Genomic DNA, 14,007 nt, shown 5'->3' with positions numbered 1-14,007 from the left:
TAATTTTACAAGAATTTGCCACTATAAATGCCACTATAAATAGTACTATCGTAAACATCTTGCAAATGCCAAAATATCTTATGTAGATAATTTTATGTTCTTATGATTTTATATCTGACAAAATTCCCAGAAAAGAAGTATAAGCTTAAAGCAGGGTATCTCTAAGCTTATTGTAAAAATATTGCTGAATTATATTTTATGAGGTCAATTAGGTATATTTGGATTTATAAATAAAGTGTTCCAATTAGCTTACAGATTAATAATTTCATTATCATAATTTCTATAGCCACAATAACAGATTTGTTTATAAAATAAACCGTTAATTACATAAGTTTAAGCATTAAACTGAGTTTATGTGACCACTTCTAATCTGTATACTTTGCATTTTCCCTGACTTTCTACATTATTCCTAAAGGTAGATGTTAATATCACCTATCTAAAATCCAAATCAGTGTTACATTAACCTCCAAAGTAAAAGACAGAGAATTTTAGTGACTCTAATTATTAATAATTAATCCAAATGCTAAAATGGTTTCATTCATCTATCTTGCCCTAATTAAATGCAGCTGCTTTGGCACTCACTTTACTAAGGATCCATCTTTTAGAATATAATGAGCCTTTTTATGTAGAATGCAAGTTATTAGGTCATCTGCCAGTAGTTTTCTCTCAAGCTACCCAATTATCATTTTTTCAAGCTTTACTCATATCTTGTATTTCCAAGATTTGGATCATTAATTTTTCTCCCTTTTTCTTACCTTGCATATTTTTCTACATCCTTTTTGGACCTTGGGATTTCTGCAGAAGCTAAATTCTGGCCAAATATTGCGTAACATATTTTTATATTTCAATTTTTTTGGTTCTAGCACTCAAAATGGAAACGTTTTAATTAACCTGAAATAGATCAAGCATTTATTTTATATCTATGAATGATTACTCTGTTCAAGGGCATATATTGAAAAAGTCTTCTGAAACAAACTGACTTATTATCTCTGTAAGCATCTATGTAAATATCTGAAGGAGGACACATCAAAAAGGAGCAGAAACTCTATTCCCGTCCTTTGGCAGCACGGTTCACCCATGTGGTGACAAGGGAGCTCATAAGTGTCCTCCCTCTGCATCCTCTCCTCGACCTCTCCTCCACAAACCTATTGCTCACTGTTGTGAACATGATGGTTAATGTGCCCATTCCCTCCTCATATTGCTATTATATATTTTATTAGTGTCTTCACATTTATTTATTTGATCCCATAAAAGCACTTGAATGAAAGGAATTGGCAGCTATTCTTGCAGAATTTTCAAACACAGCCATCATCATCAGCTGCTATCTTTCATCTAGTAAGCTGATATCATCTGTCCAGTCAATGTAGTCATCAGTTCACAAAAGCCAAGCTGTGGAACGAAGATAGGTGTCCATTAATAGATGAATAGATTAGAAAAATGTGGTAACTAAAGATAATGGAATTTTACTTCGGCATAAATAAGAAGAGAATTATTTGTAGGAAAATGGAAATAACTAAAGACACCATGCTAAGATCAGCCAGACTCAGAGAGTGAAAAGACACATTAATTTATATTATACGTGGAAAATAGAAAAAAAAATTAAAGGACTTTATGATAATTAGGACAGAGTCCAGAGATTTTATGGGATTAGAAGGGAGAAAGGAGGGTAAAAGGGAAGAGGAAAAAAAAAACAAATCAAATAATATTATATGCATATGTGTACATATAACTAAAAATCTATCATATACAATTACAACACATCATAAAAAAAAAACTGTTAATGCTGGCGCACGCTTGTAATCCTTGTGCTTAGGAGGCAGAGACAGGAGGATTGAGCAGGTTCGAAGCCAGTCTCTCTGGCTTTAGAGACCCTGTTTCCAAATAAAAATATAAAAAATAGGTGTCTCGGAGTGTAGCTCAGAGGTAGAAGGGTTTCCAGGAACCCCAGTACCACCGAAAAATAATAGTAATAAAATCAAATAAAAAACCTGTTAGTATCTCCTCAATAAATACCTAAATAATGACTCCCAGATTTCTAAATAACATTGTTTTCCTATTTTATGTCTTAAAGATTAATTTGCTCTTTTTTCTGCCTTTTTATATCAACTCAATATTTATGATTTACTAAGCCACACCTATATTATCTACTACCAAGATCATGGCATTAATCTATGATTCTTCCTGAGATTATCTCTGCTCCTTACAAGTCATTCATCTTTCACATTTCAGATTGCACAATGAAGGTGAAATACAATTATAGTTATTTTAGTTGGCTAAATCTCTTACATGGCTTTGCATAACCTACCAAAAAGGTTGCTCATAAAGGTACAGAAAAACTTCAGACTAACTTCACCTTTTATTATTAAAGGCTATGGAAGTCACTTTTATCCCAGTAATGTCAAATTGCTTATGGCTTCATGTAAATATTTTTCTATTACTATTCCATAGAGTCTATATTTCTGCGTTACCGATCTCTTCTCCGTATTAATCAATTTGAACCAGTTTATTAGCATGTCACTTACAAAACTCATATTAAGAAGACTTCCTCTACTTTGAATCTGGTTTTATTTTCTTCTTAACCCTAACAGTTCTCATATATTCTAATGTAATGCTTCTTCAAAATGTTTGTGAAAATAAAATATGTCTTTTTTTGTGTGTGTGGCACTGGGGTTCCTGGAAACCCTTCTACCTCTGGGCTTCACTCCCAGACCTATTTTTATACTTTTTAAATTTGGAAACAGGGTATCGTAAGCCAGAGAGGCTGGCTTCGAACCTGCGTGATCCTCCTGTCTCCGCCTACTAAGTGCGGGAATTACAAGCATGTGCCACCATGCCTGGCTCTAAAATATGTTTTAAACAGTTGTTATAGTCATATCCTATATGCCTGGGTTAAAATGTGAGTATACCCAGATTAGCTTCTACCAGAAACTAACATAACAATATAAACACACCTGAATTTGGCCACACATGGATGGGTTCCAACCTCAGTAACACACACACACACACACACACACACACACACACACACACACACAAACTCACATAAGCTTTGAACTGAATATAAAACAAAGCTACTTAAATACACTAGAGTGTGCACAGATGTAAATAGATTATTCAGGAAGTCACTGTTTCAAAAAGTAATAAAGAATTAGGTGAGTGATAGTGGTTTTCAAGATTTATTATAAGAGAAAAAAGATATAATTTGAGAAAAAATTTGATTCAGAATCCATAGACTACCCAAATTAAGTAACCAGATGGTGAACATAAGTATAACTATGTCCATAATGTCTGCTATAGGTATTAAAAATGTAGATAGTGAACAAATATTCGTAATAGGCACTACAGAATGTAGATTACTCTCAATTTCCTTTTTCTTTTCTTACTAAAAATATAGTACCATCTAAAGTTATGAACACCCTATACCGCCTTCTACATTTTCATCATTTTTTTTCATAATTTGCAAAATATTTGGTTTTACTCTTAGTTTTTCTTTGTTAATGAGCTTTTCTGTTCCCAATATATTCTTAATTTTGTTCTTTGACTTTTGTATTATGATTTAATTCTAAGAAATACATTTTTGTAATATTTCATAGAAATTTTATTTTATGGCAAAATTTCACATTTCATTTTCTGTTTTCTTAAATTAACCACACTTAGAATTTTATTTTATGTTTGATAAATTTTAAATCTATATCACAGATACAAGCATAAATATAGATTTTTCAGTTGATTTCAATTGTTAATTTTTAACTTGACCTTGCTTACTGGCCTCCCTATTAATTATGAGAGAATATTTGAAATTATGTTTAAAAAATGATAGATTTCAATAATAATATTCTTTCCTCCAGAGGGCTTTATTAAGTCATTAGACAGATAACTGAATTAAGGATGGTATACACCAAAACAAATGTGAGTTTTCAACATTTGGTTTCATTACTATTTTATTTTATTTTTTGAAGTATTGTAATCAACATGACTACAAAGTTCAGAGTAATAGAAGCATATACACACACAGTGCTCAGTGCCCTCCCCTAGTTCCAAGCCCCTTCTCTTTCCTACCCACCTTCCCATGCATGACAATATGACTGACATGTTAATTTGTGGACATACATCATGTCCATTGAAGTGGATTCCCTCTGCAAGTCTTCCTCCTTCATTGCACTGAGGTTTTTCCTCCTTTTTTGGGAGTCCCTCCTTTTGAAGTCCCATTTTTATCCCTAGCTTCCATATATAAGGGAAAATATCTGACCTTTCACTTTTTGTAACTGACTAATCATACTTAGCATAATATACCCATTAGTTTTTAACTCATTGAGTTAGCCTACCAAAGATTCAGTTGAGAATATGGCACATTGATCTGTTTCTCACCTTCTCCATCATCTTTAACCTCCAATTTTTAATCTCCTGTAAACCAAGAATTTGGGAAGTTTTGTTGAATTCTTTGATATTTTAGCAGTTGCTGCTTTCTGTCTCTGCAGCCTGGACATCTAAAAACACATTGAGGAAAAGTGCTACAGAATGTCAGGTTCATTTCTCATTGGGAACTTAGCCTTCAAGCTTGGCTGACTCAGCTGCCCTGAAATCCAATTTTCCTCTGCCCCCCACTGTAACCCTCTAAATTCTCAGACAGCCCCATATATTGCATAGTTTTCTGTTTGGATTTTTAGTTTCTCTTCCTGTGTTGCATATTAGCAAAGGTCTTGATAAAAGAGCAAAGAGCCAGATTCACCACAGTGATGATTATTTCTTCCTGAGAACTCTGCCCCTCCTATCTCACCTAATTTCATGGTTCTCTGATGCATCCAAGTGGAGGTTTTTACCAATAGTACCAGTCTTGGGGGAGGACAGTTTTTGTCTGCTGCAAATTAAACTATTGTATTTGAAAAGTTTAATGTAATTTTTCATAAACAGGAGGTAGATTTATAATTAAAATTGTATTAATGTACTATAAACTACTTACTGTTGTAATTTCCTGTTTAGTAAAAATATTTCACATTTTCCTACACATTTAATTATGCAAATCATGTCCTACATTCCTAATATAATTATTCTCTAATCTTATCTTCTATTTCATCATCTAATTTACATGTATTTGACATTTTGTTTATACAGAAATATGTGCTATTTTTACCACTTGAATGTATAAATGAATTAAAAAGAAATAAGTTATGGAAAAATAAGCTCACAATTCTCTTTTAATTCTGTCAAAGTTCTGTCAATTTAATTTCATATTATTAGACTAAAAATTATTTTATATTTTATGCAAAAAATTTTCTTCAACATATTTAAGACTATTTGATATTGTTCCATGGCTGTTGAGAGTGTCTGCTAAGTTCCTTGTATAATACCTTTCTGCTATTTTTGTCTTTCAGTTGGGAGCAAATCATTTGTTCTATCTTAATTTAATGTGGTAATTTCTTTGTGGCAATGTTCATGGTAGAGATATGATGATTTTTTTTTTCTCCTGCGAGAAAATTACCCTTTCTTTCTTTTAGTTTCTCAATAAATACTTATCTTTGCTTGTTATAGGCAATTTTCTCCTATACAAACAGAGGGGGGTGGACCTATTTTGCACAACTAATGTATTAACAATTATAGTAAAATTAAAGAAACTAATTTTACATTTAGTTATTTTTTATTGTTGTGCACATTTATAGTGGCCACTTCTTCCTCCTGAGTACATAAAATGGTAAAAGATTTCTTATGTTTCAAGATTACTTTGATACGCTTGATACCTATACCAGCATTAACTGAAGATGGATCCATCTCTAATGTGAAAGCATTATGGTTAATTCTACCTTCTATTGCTTACCTATGAACTCTCAAAGAAAACAAAAAACTGCTCTAGTCATTTTACATTCACTTAACTGCTTAATTGTATAGTAGTATTTTAGTTGATATTCACATAGCTCAGGGGAAGAAATATTATCCTCAGTACTTGTACATTTTTTTCTGTGATTATTCTCAGAGATTCTTTTCTTCCTTCCTTCCTTCCTTCCTTCCTTCCTTTTCTTCTTTCTTCCTTCTTTTTTTGAGGGGGCTACTACTAGAGATTGAACCCAAGGGTGGTTTACCTCTGAGCTACACCCCCAATTCTATTTTATTTTTAATTTGAATGAGGGCCCCACTAAATTGCTGAGTGATTAGCTAAATTGCTGAGGATTACTTGGAACATATGATCCTACTCTCAGCCTCCCAAGTATTGGTATTACAGGCATTGCCACTATACCTGGCTTCCATTCATTTTTAAAGTTATCATTATCATGTTCATAGCTGCACAATTCACAATTGCCAAACTACAGAACCAGTCAAGATGTTCATCAACAGATGAATGGATCACAAAATTATGATAGATGTAAACAATGGAATTTTACTCAGTTATAAAGAACAAAATTATAACATGTACAGAAAAAATGGATGGAACTGAACAACATTATGCTAAGTGAGATTAATCAGTCACAAAAATAAGAAATTGGATGCTCTTTCTAATATGCAGAAACTAGAGAGAAAAAAGATCATAGGAAGAATTCTAAAAAAGAAATTATAGATGAGCAAATAAGGTGATCTAAATTAGGGAATGGGAGGGGGGAAAAGGAAAACATCATAATGTACATAATGTACATTCACAAACATATCAAAGTCAATCACTAAGCCAAACATGAGAAGCAAGGAAGGGGGAGGGAATGGGGTAGGAATTGGGGAAGGGCTAAATGAGTGTTGTGTGCATGGATGCCTCCACCATCTTTACTCCATAAAGATGTACAACTACAATGCACCAATAAAAGTGTGTAAAAAGTTATTACTATTATTTTGATCATTATTATTTTGTGGTACTTGGGATGGACCTAGGGGCATTCTACCTTTGAGCTACACCCTTAACCTTGTTTTTTATTCTTTATCTTGAAGCAAGATACCACCAAGTTGGAGAAAGTCTTCCTAAGTAGCTGAGGCGTGTCGTGACCCCACAATTCTGTCTCAGCCCTCCAAGTATTGGGATTACAGACATGCACCAATACACCTGGTTTTTAAGGTTATTTAGATCTACAATTTCCTCCTTTCTCCTAAAGAACAGTTGCTTCATTTTAACTACAGCTGTTTTAAATCTATTTGATACTTCCAAAAGCTCTGTCAATCAGAATCATGCTCTGATGTTTCCTTTGTATGGTCAGACTTTTTTTCTTGGCTTCCAGCTTATCTTAGAATTTTTTATTGAAACTCATACATTTTTTAGGAAGTTGCAAGAAGAGAGGTCAATAAACATTTCCCGTGAAGTGTCTGTTTATGTTACTCTGGCTAGAAGTTTTTGCTGCCCTAATTATATGCCTAGGCTGTGAGTGTTTGGGGTTTTAATTTCTTCCAGTAGAACATTTCCATAAATGTTCTTTTTTTATCTGAGTCCTGCTACTCTTTCAACACCACTCACTGCTGTACTGGAGTATGGCTAATGTCTGCAACTTTCAGGATTACAGAAAAAGAAAATCTCTAAAATTTTATTAAGTCCAATTCTTTGAGTAAAACTTTGTTCCCCAGATGTAACTTTTGAAATGTCTCCTTTTTAGGTGACAATAAAGGACTAGTAAGAACTGGAGTTGACTGTTACTTTCTTTTCTTTCAGGAGACTTCATTGTCTAATGTTCTGTGAATATTTTCTAATATCTGTGTACCCCTCACCCTGGAAGAAACAAAGGGAATTTCTTTTGCTCTCTACTATGGGAACCTTGTGGGGTACTGAGAAACAAAATATTTAAAAAGGTGTGGGTTTGGGGAGCTTGCGGCCCCCAGGAATTTTTATTCTTGCATTGGAATATAACCATGTCCAGTACTTTTTCAAAGTTAACATTCAAGTGTCTCATCCACTAGTTTCTTCTTCCCGTAAACTGATTTTTGGTTATGTAGTCTCCATATGAGTCTATATGTCTAGATATTTAGGTAGTTGTTTATCTCCATTACTAAAATTTTCAGCTGAGTTTATTCTTTTTATAAAGAATGGGATTTTACAGCATGCTATCCTTTCTTCATCTTTTTTATCGGTGCATGGCAATGTTCTTTATTCTAATTGTGCAAAAAGAAATGATGACCTCCAAGCTTTTTTTTTTAAGCCAGAGATGGCAACCAGATAATTTTCGGAATTCATTTAATATTTGTCAATAATATGGATTTATCATCAGATCTCTTAAAACTTACTAACATTCTTTTTATTCAAATTGAAAAAAAAAACCTGTAAATAACAAAGCCTTCCCTCTGGATCTGAATTTTGTATATTGTGACATTGACCCTGTGAAAATCATAGAAAAATTATTAGTAGATATTTAAGCAATTCAAATTCACATATGAAGTAATGCAAACTAATATCTGACCAAAGTTAGATGTCTGATGTTAAACACCAACAACAAAAAAATTGAACATACTACTGTGCTATAATAAAAGAGAAACATAGAAGACAGTACTGAATACAACCAACCCCAAAATAATAAAGGTGTTTTTTTTGGGGGGGGGTTTAAACACAGAAGTGATAAAGGACAACAAAATTATGTAATTAATTATATAATGATTATTGTATAATTATATGTACTGTTTACTATATAATTTTGTTGTTCTTTAGGACTTAATAAAAATGTATTGTATACGATGAGTGATTTCTCTCAGGCGTGAAAGCTCGAGAGAAAGTAGAAAACAGAAGTGGCTTTAAATAATTGAGGATAAAGACAAGTAGAGAGTGAAAAGAGATAGAAGAAGGAACAAGGAGAGGGGAAAAGAAATGATGAAAGAAGCAAATCAAGTTATGGTGTGTCTACTATGGAAGTGTCATAGCAATGTCGCTGCTATGCACAGGGAGGTGGGTGGCAGATGAGTCTAAAGGGAAAGAGTTGTGTGCATGTTTGTTTGTATGACTTTAAACCTCACTCTGATGTATAGTTATATCGCAACCATGGAGTATAAAATGAGAAGTATAAAGTATATTTAGATCATGTGTTAAACTTCAACGATATTATCAAAACAATAAGAGAGGAGGACTAAAGGTTAAAATAAAGAGGACATCGGCTGCATTTTCACTTTAAGTAATTATATCTCTTCTACATTGTGGTTCAACACTGAAGTAAATTTGAAAAACAAATTTAAAATGTAAGCAGTAATCATTATAAATTTGGTACACATTTGATTTAACTTTTTTATTATATTGCCCATTATTTGGTAAGCTAAAAATGCAAGTTTTAACACATTTTTATTTACCTATACTCATAAGTTGTCTCTGTATTAAGCTGTATTAAGAAGTAACCAGTTAGAATTTTATTCACCATGTGCAGTGTACATGTATGCCTCTACCTCCATAAATTTTATCATGATGTAAGATTACAATGCATCAATAAAAATTAATTAATTTTATTATGATAATTTTAAAGCAACAAAAATATTTTCTTTTTACATTACATGATAGGGTGTTGATATTTATATTTAAGCATATTTGGAGTTAACATGAGACAGCTCACTCACCTGTTTCTAGGATTTAACAAACAGTATATAAAAATTAGAAAATTAAGAAAAATTAAGTAAAAGAACAATTTTAAGCAATTTGAAGTATGGCATCTGATATTTCACTTTAGGTAATTGCTACTGTATTGGATTTAAGGGTGTCAAATCTAGAATTTTGACTTATAAGTACTGGATCATCCTTTGTAGCACAATGTAAAGCAAAATATATCTGTTGTGTTGGCTGAATTTTTATCAATGATGAAAACATTTTAAAATCAGAATCATAATTCATAATAAATTGTATATGTTACTTTTAAAATATATAATATATGGATTAATAAATGTAATTATTTAATAGATAATTTGAGGTTCAGAAGTATTTTCCAACCTAAGACAAAAATCTAGAATGTATACAGCGATCATTCTCAACTACACTAGAGGTTATGTATTTTCAATTATTTCTTACTTCTCTTTTATTTGAATACCTACAAAAATCTAATTACCAAGAATATTTAGATTTTTTATAGAGTAGTCCTTGTCAGTGAAACATGAATAATAAATATGCAAATCATACAATGCCTGAAGTGGTAAAATTTCCCAAATAAATCACCATCCTCTCTTTTCTGACATGGATAATTTACTCTGTGTTCTCATAGTAGAGTAGCAAAATTCAAACAGCTTGCAGTTTAGCCCTAACCATTTATCAAATGCTGAAAAAGACTTTGGGTGAACAAGAAATATACATTTGCTCTTAAAATCTACTGATATTGTAAACTTCTTTATTATTACAACATAAGCTATCCTATTCATAATAATATAACAACAAATAAAATGATATTTGTAAGGCAAATGTTTTCACCAATTAACCCACACCAAATTCTTTAACAGACTATGTAATATGATTGAGGAAGTTGTGAAAAATAGAAAAAATATTATATTTGATATATTTTTAAAAATTGTTATATCAACAGAAAATCAAATAAAAATAGAACCCATTTTAAAAAGAATAAAAATACAATTATAAAAATAGAATCTATTTTAAAATGAATGAAAATACAGTTATGAGTTGTCACATTTTATAGCCTGCAACTCAGGCAGCATCTAGAGTATCCAAAGATAAATTTAAGAATTGACAATACCTCATTTCAAATTATACTACTGAGGTACAGTAATATAAACAGCATGTTATTGGCATAAAAACAGACACATAGAATAAAATAAAATCAATAGAATAAAATAAAAGATGTAGAAACAAGTCCATACACATACAGTCACTTGAAAGTTTACAAAGGAATAAAAAACACACTGAAGAAAAGACAGTCTTTTCAACAAGTAGTTCTGGGAAAACTGGACATCTATATATAGAAGAGTGAATTTAGATACAATCACTCCTACAGAGCAGTCAGCTCAAGAGGGATCAAAGACCTAAAAATTAGAACTATATTTTTTTACTAGAATAGGACTTAGGATCAACTCTTCAACATATAGACCTGGTAGAAACTCTCTCAATAAAACCGCCAAATCTCAGGAAATAAAACTGGGAATCAATAAATGGGATAATATTAAAAAAAACTTCACAGTAAAAGAAATCATCAAGAACCTGAAGAAAAAGCCTACAGGATGGGGAAAAGCTTTGATAGCTACTCCTCTGACAGAGAACTAATACCCAATACATATGAAGAACTCAAAATAACTAAACAGTAACAAATAACTCAATGAGAAAATTTGCAATTCAACTGAATATATAGTTCTCAAAAAATAAACAAACTGGCCAATCACTCTTTCTATATAAAATGTTCAACATTATTAGCAATCAGGGGAATGCTAATCAAAACTACACTAATATTCCAACTAACCCTAATGACAATTGCAGTCATCAAGAACATGAGCACTAATAAATCCTAGCAAGGATATAGAAAAACAGGAACTCATATACACTGTTGGTGGGATTTCAAATGTTTGCAACCAATACAAAGATATTTATGGAGGATCCTCAAAAGACTAAGAGTAAAACCACCATGTGATTCAGCTCTACTATATACCTTAGTATCTTTCCAAAAGAATTAAAGAAAGAATACTATAGGGTTATAGTTATACTTGCATACCCATGTTTCTGAAGCACAAATCACAATAGCTAAATTATGGAAACAACTTAGTTTGCCATTCAACAAATAAAAGATAAAGAAAATGTGTTACACACAAAAAATGGAATTTTGCTTATCCATAAATAAGAACAAAATTATGTCATTTGGGGAAAAATGAATGCAAGTGCAGAATATTAGTGAGATCAAGTCAGTCTCAGAAAGTCAAGGGTGGAATATTTTCTCTCTTATGGGGAAGGTAGGGAGAAAATAGAAAGCAAAAAGGACTTTAGGTGATTGAAAAGAATGACTAGTAGTATAAAGAAAAAAGATATGGAGAGGGAAAAAAAGGAGGAAAGAAAGAAGTGATGAATGAAACACTTTGAATTATGTTGTTTCCATGTATGAAGGTATCACTATCAAACTCACAATTATGTATGAAGAGGAGTGGGTAGTGGAGTGGACCTGATGGGTAATATACCTAGACCTACGCATGCTGTATGCATGCATGTTTGTATGACTTTGGACCTCACCATGACTTATAGTTACAATGCACACACACAAAATTATTACAGAAAAAAAGTGAATTAATACATTTGAGCAGAATCTAAAGACAAATTTAAAGATTTTAATGTATACATTAGAAATAGATACAATTTTAAGAATTTTAATTTTTTTGGGTGGTACTGGGGTTCCTGAAAGCCCTTCTACCACCGGGCTACACTCCCAGACCTAATATATATATATATATATATATATATATATATATATATATATATATATATATATATATATATAATTTTTTTTTTTGAAACAGAGTCTCTTAAGCCAGCAAGGCTGGCTCCGAACCAGCGCCATCCTCCTGTCTCTGCCTCCCAAGTGCGGGGATTACAAGCGTGCGCCACCACACCCGGCAAACTTTAAAAATTTAAGCTTCTATATCAGGCAGTTACTAAAATATAGATCTATATAGATCTATAGATCTTCCAGATATCAAAAAGATGAAATAATTTTATGAACATGAAAATCTGTATAATACACAACTCAAAAATGCTGGAAACGGAAGTTACATATATAAATGCATTTATGAATAAAAATTAAATTCTTTCCTAAAAACCATCTCTTAAATCCTAATTCTGCAAGGCTATATTGGTGAAAAATTTTTGAAAATTAAATGTTTGCAAATGCATTTTTAATTGTATGATGTTTACTCATAAATTCTTCCAGATAATAGAAATAAAAGAAATGATTCTTAACTCTCTTTTAAGATCATAATGCTTGTAAGTATAAATTTTGACAGAATAGTAAACACAAAAACATTAAATATTAATATTTTATGCACTAAATGAGATATTTTAAAACTTATTTTTTATTTTTATGTGAAACATATTGAAAAGGCATACAATCAGACTGTGCGTGGTGTCCTCTTCTCCCCTTGCATCCCCTTCCCCCTCACAACAGTGAGTGTCCAGGTTAATCATGCTATATTCATACTTTTACACATATTTGGATATAGTTCCTCCATTAATCAACTTCAGGCTTCTTCATCTCCTATCCTTTCATTCTAGCTTTTCCGAGTTTCCCCTCCATCACCTGGAGTCCCTCTGGTATTCCTAATACTTCCTAGTTTGGGCATATTAGAGAAAACATATGTCCCTTCTCTTTCTGTGCTTGGCCGATCTCACTTAAAGTAATGTTCTCCAGGTCTTTCCATCTTCTTGTGAATGACATGATTTTCTTCTTTATAGGTGAGTAGAATTCCATTGTGTGTATTTCCCATTGTGCCCCTCTCTGGCCGCTGGCAGCTTTGTGTTTAGGTCTCAGGGCATCTGGTGTCACTGTTAATGAGTTCTGTACATGTCCAGGGTTTTGTGTTTTTGCAGCCTATGGTCCGCGCTCTCGGGCCTCTGCACTCCAACCCAGGCTCAGGCGTGAGCTTCCCTACCCGTACTGTGCCTGCGCTTTCCTACCCACAGGGAAGGAGAGTGTCCATTGTAGTCTTGGAGTAACTCCCTGTTACCCTGTGCAGGTACTGCGCCTTGAGAACCTTTCCTGTGTCTTTGGAGTTTCAACTGGACTAGAGTGCTGGGTCCTGCAGCTTCTCTGGGCAGTCTTCCTCCAAGTACCAAGTAACACTAGCAGTTTCCTGGTCCTGCTGCAGGGTCTCTGGAGGCTCGCACAACCTCAGGCCTCTGCTCTTTTCGCCCTGAACTCAGGTACCCAGTGTAGTCTTGGAGTAACCCGCTATGACCCTTTGCAGTTACTGCACCTTGAGCACCTTACCTGTGTCTCTGGAGGTTCTAACTGGACTAGCCCACTGGGACTCGTGGTTTCTCTGGGCAGTCTTCCTCTGAGTACCGAGTACTGCAAGCGCGTACCTGGCTGCTTTGTTCAGGGTCTCTGGAGGGCTCACTGTGCTGCTGCGGGTGCCACCTCTTATGAACGCACAAGCTTT

This window comes from Muscardinus avellanarius (genome assembly GCF_963383645.1).
Source record: "Muscardinus avellanarius genome assembly, chromosome: 2".
Lineage (NCBI taxonomy): Eukaryota > Metazoa > Chordata > Mammalia > Rodentia > Gliridae > Muscardinus > Muscardinus avellanarius.
The sequence above is the reverse complement of the archived record's forward strand: the minus strand, read 5'-3'. Positions refer to the sequence as shown.